Here is a 5,000-nt window from a genome sequence, read left to right on the forward strand (position 1 = left end):
TATTGTTATTTTGTTAGGTTAGGATGTCTAGTGGTTGGTTTATATTTGAAGAAAACGATTGAATAAAAACGATCAGATAAAAAATAAAGAAACAAATTTATATAAAATTCTAATTAAAAACAAATATAAGACTTATAAACTTTGAGAAAAAAAAACAATATTAGCTAAAAGAAAAGAAATAATAAATTATAATAGATACATAAAATCAAAAAATGGTAAGTAAAGTAAAAAACAAAAAATAAGCTAAATATAGAATATTAGGTTAATATAAACTATAAGAATTAAAATTGCTATATCTACAGTATGAATATAAATTAACATAAGTCAAATACAATATATAAAATGTAAATGAAATAAACAAGTTATGAAAAAAAAGGATACAGTATATAAATATAATCAAAAAGAACAAGTATGGAAATACAAAATACAAGAATGTAAGAAAATAATATGAAATAAATGATAATAAATTATTAAAATCAAGTAAGAATTGAAACAATATATTCATGGAACTAAACAAAACAAAAAGGATAATAATAAAAGATATGATGACATAAACCAAAAAAAATTAAAGATAAGAAAGATCAAAAAAGAAATTAAAATTATGCTATTCGGAGTAATTCTAAAACGATTAATAAAAATGAAGATACATAATGATAAATTGACGGAAGAAAAACAATAATGAAGGTAGTAACAAATTTAAAAAGTATAATTCTAAAAAAATCTATAAAAATTAAGAAATAATGAATTAAAAAAGTAAAAGACAAAAGAATAAAAAATATGAAAAGAGTAGAATAAAGAAATAGAAAAAATAAGTATAACAGTGAAAAAAATTAGATAAACATAAAAAATGGGAGCATAAGTATTAAATAAATATAACAAATTATAAAATATGAAGTCAAGAATGTAATAGGATTAACAGATAAAATAAGGATGATAAAAAAAAGAATCATAAAAAAAAAAAATATAATAAATAAAGAAAAGTTGGGTAAGAGAGCAGACTAGTGTGAATATTATGGGGATAATGAAGGACCAGAAAGGGAATTAATCAAGACAAATATATAGAAAATAGAATGGTAGATGGAGCAAATGCACTACTGGCTAGGCAGACAAGATTGGAAGCGTAAAAGAAGGAGGAGAGACGAGATGAAGAAATTTGCAGGGATGATGTGGTTGTTGTCGTTCCCCTAGACCAGGGGTTCTCATTAGGGGTGAAATTCACCCCCAGGAGGGAATTTTGGGTTTTCTGGGGGTGAATTGTGACCACAGTCAGTTTACGGGGTGAGGAAAGCAGTTGCTCGTATATACACTAGTAGTTGCTCGTATATATACTAATTTGGAAAAAAATAAAAAGGTTTTTAGTAATATTTGCTTATTATTTAGAATGCACCTTTTGAAACAGACAATCTTGGAAAGGAGGGGGGAATGACATTCTGACAAATGGTGAAAGGGGTGAATGGGCCAAGCAAGGCTGAGAACCCTTGCCCTAGACTGTCTGGCTGACCAGTCCCAGCAAGTACCGACCATTTGATAGATGCCAACAGTGATTTATGTTCGATGTATATATTCGCATATATTTTCATACTGTTGATGATAAAAAGTAATATACTTATAATTTATTTAACCATATAGTTCCTAATATCAAAATATGTAGGACATTCCGATTGCAACGTCAGGACGGAAAAGTTTTCTTACAAATGGGACCTTTCGCAGTCAGGCTCGTAGATTCCTATTAGCGCTTGAATTTTCAATTGTCTCGGATTTCACGAGGCAAAGGGGTGACTTAGCTAATGTGGAAACCGATATTTAAAAAAAGATACGCCATAAATTGCTGCATAAATGTATTTAAAATTAAAAACATGACTCATAATGTTATAATTTTTACTTACTGGTGTGTGATAAGGCTTTGTTAATTTAATTATAAGGTAAAACTAAAAATAGGTAATTATTTTTACTGAAGTAACTATGAGCAGTAAAAAATAAGAGGATGTTGATTTCGGTTTGTGCATTTTATCTGAGAGTGTTGAAAAATAATGGATATCACTGTCACGTCCTGTATATGAAGATAATCAGTGAGATAAAAAATAACAACAGTGGTGGCGGACGTACGAAGTTAACGACATTTTTGTAAAGAATAGCCTCTTAGATCTGCTGGGAGCTATTTTCAAACAAATATGACTAATTTTACGTGTGCCGTGGCAAACTGCACGTCAGATTAAAAAATATATATAACTTAAGACAAAGTTTATCGTACCGAAAAAATTAAGTCTTCGATGCAAAATTATATTTTCGATACATTACATGGATTTGCCTATTGCTTGGTGCATTCAAATGAAAGTATATATCAGTATAACGTCCATTGAAGTCGGTAGAAAATGACAAATTGCTTGGTTTGATACAATTATAGGCTGTTTTACGAATATCATCTGTGATTATAAATAGAGGCTCAAACAATGCTATATGCCGTTTGCAATCATGAAATTAATTGACTTAAATTTCAGACACAATAATGTACAGCGATACACCTCTGTAAGCTTATAAAACTTGCCCAAAAAAGTATTTATTTTCCGGCAAGAATTACAAAATCTGGCGGTGTCTGGTATCAATTTGCTCACTGCGAAAAGGTCCCATTTTTAACGTTTTAGAGAGCGATACTCGGGTGTTTCAAGACTCCCAGTTAAAAGCCACACGATTTTCATCACAATTCTCAGCCAAAGATTTATGCGAGACAATATAATTATATCTAGGATTATGTTTCTCTCTCTCCTAAGGTGGTTGGGCGGCGTTGGTAATTTTCGACGTCGTACATGGGGAACCTGATCGCCTTCATCACCGTCCCTGCGCGAGGCGCAGAAGCTCCGAACGCTCAGCCAGCTCGCGGAGTCCGACCATGGGTTAGTTTATCTCCCTGATGTTGGAAAATCATCTCTGATATCAATAGAGAAACTAAATTAACCAATAGATAGATAAATGAATGAATGAAATTATAAAAAAGAAACTAAACAAGTTAGAATAACCGTTGAAAGCATTGTATAAGGTTGCAATGCAGTCCACGAGGCCTTGCCTTTTCAACAATATGGCCACGGACAAGCCGTTCTTGTGGTAATTCCCACTCACCACCTTCCTTAACCGATCATTTGTTTCATTTTCTCATTTTGTTTATCTATACATATTTCTTCCTCAACTCCGCCCCCGTTACCCCCGTACCCGAGTTTGCCTCCCCTTATCGTGACGCCATCCGGCTCTCTCTTCCTGCTCCTCCGCACCAACTCCCGCTATGTACCTAGAAAAGAACAACCGCTCACGCCTGAATCGGTGTTTGTGTGTGTGTGTGAGGGGGGTTAGATCTGTAGGGAAATGAAAATATACTCGTGTATTAAGGGGGGCTATTGCTACTGGAAACTTTAGTGATATTTATTAGAGTATGTATCGTGGCTCAGGAGACATTTGCAGGAGACTTGGATTTCGAGGCCTGCATCAGTGATTAGGGGAAATCTTTTTGGGATATTTATTAACAACATCTCAACCAACAAAGTTAGGAAAGGAGTCGGGGGCTTAATTGCAGGGACAGTCGGAAAGATGGAAATATTTTAGTGGTACGTAAACTTAAATGAGAAGATGCGCAGTAGTAATGTTAGAAATGAAATTAATTTTCAATAGTAGTGAAGGTGTATGTAGATGTTGATGCGTGTGGTCGTGTTTTATGTCTACGATGCGTTTGTGTGTGTGTGTGTGTGTGTGTGTGTGTGTGTGTGTGTGTGTGTGTGTGTGTGTGTGTGTGTGTGTGTGTGTGTGTGCGTGTGTGTGTGTGCCATGCAGAGAGGATTGCTACCACTATGTTGTTGTACATACAATGTAATATACATATGATGTAATGTATGATTCATAGCCTGTTTCCTGCAGACAAAACAGGTCTCCTGAAGTATCGGAGCCGTTTTGCCGGCGAGACGAAGAGAGGCATGACTATGGCGCACAGAATGAATGAAAATATCCAGCGAGGACCGATCCCGGCCAGCCATAGTACGTGTACTGAGAATCTACTATTTTTCCTCACGCTTGCCCCCGGTTCCAGACGGACTCCTGTCTGTGGTACTTAGGCAGCACTCGGCACATTACGGCAAGTCTAGTCACGATCAGTCTAAGCTAGTAAAAGGGTGCGTTATCGTCCGCTGATCTATATACAGTGGTGGAGGGAATGTTGTAGATAACAAGTAGTCTAAAATGTGGCCTTGGTGTGATGTGGTGTATCATATGTTCGTGTTATGGACCTATTTATGGACCAAAAGTTTTCCTGTCGGCATGCTCCTCCTTTGTAATCCTTTGTGTCTGGCGTGAAGTCTTTCGAAGTGTTTGTCGTGCAGGGTGCGTTTGTGTTGGTTAAATGGACGAATGTTGGCCACGTGGCGTAGTGGCCAACATTCGTGTCCATAATGAATCGGAGAGAGGCGTTCTGAAAGCTCTGATGGGAGAAATTGTTCGAAGCTCTTGCTATCTGGTTCGACCCAGAAAACTGGCACAAGTATCAGTCTGAGTATTGCTGAGTACAGACGACGTTTGATGACCATGAACGCAATCGAAAAACGCTTGCGCTTTCCCACTGTAGCTTTAGATTTTGCTCTGAATGCGGAGGTATGGTCCCCAGATCAGACCACGGTCCAGCGTGCTTCTCAACACGGTGGCCTGGCCTTTAGCTGGAATGTGTAGGTTGCTTCTTATGAGAGTTTTTTTTAGCGATTGTTTTGTTATTTGTGTTGCAATGGGAGTATAATGCTTTGCACTTCGACACATTCATCTCATTGCGCCACTGTTGCTCCTGTGCATGTGCCCCGTCTAGTGTGTCTTGCATGATGTGTATTGATCCATGTAGTGTTTTGTGTCCGCTGAGGTGGTTGGTGCCGTCCACGTATGAGAGAGGGCCTGGTTACGAGGGTAGGGCGGCTCTAGGATGTCATTGGTGTACAGGTAGTAGAGAATTGGGGCAAGGACCGAACCCTGCGGTACTC

The sequence above is a fragment of the Oratosquilla oratoria genome, chromosome 2 (genome assembly GCF_046742065.1).
Source record: "Oratosquilla oratoria isolate Oo_2021 chromosome 2, ASM4674206v1, whole genome shotgun sequence".
NCBI lineage: Eukaryota > Metazoa > Arthropoda > Malacostraca > Stomatopoda > Squillidae > Oratosquilla > Oratosquilla oratoria.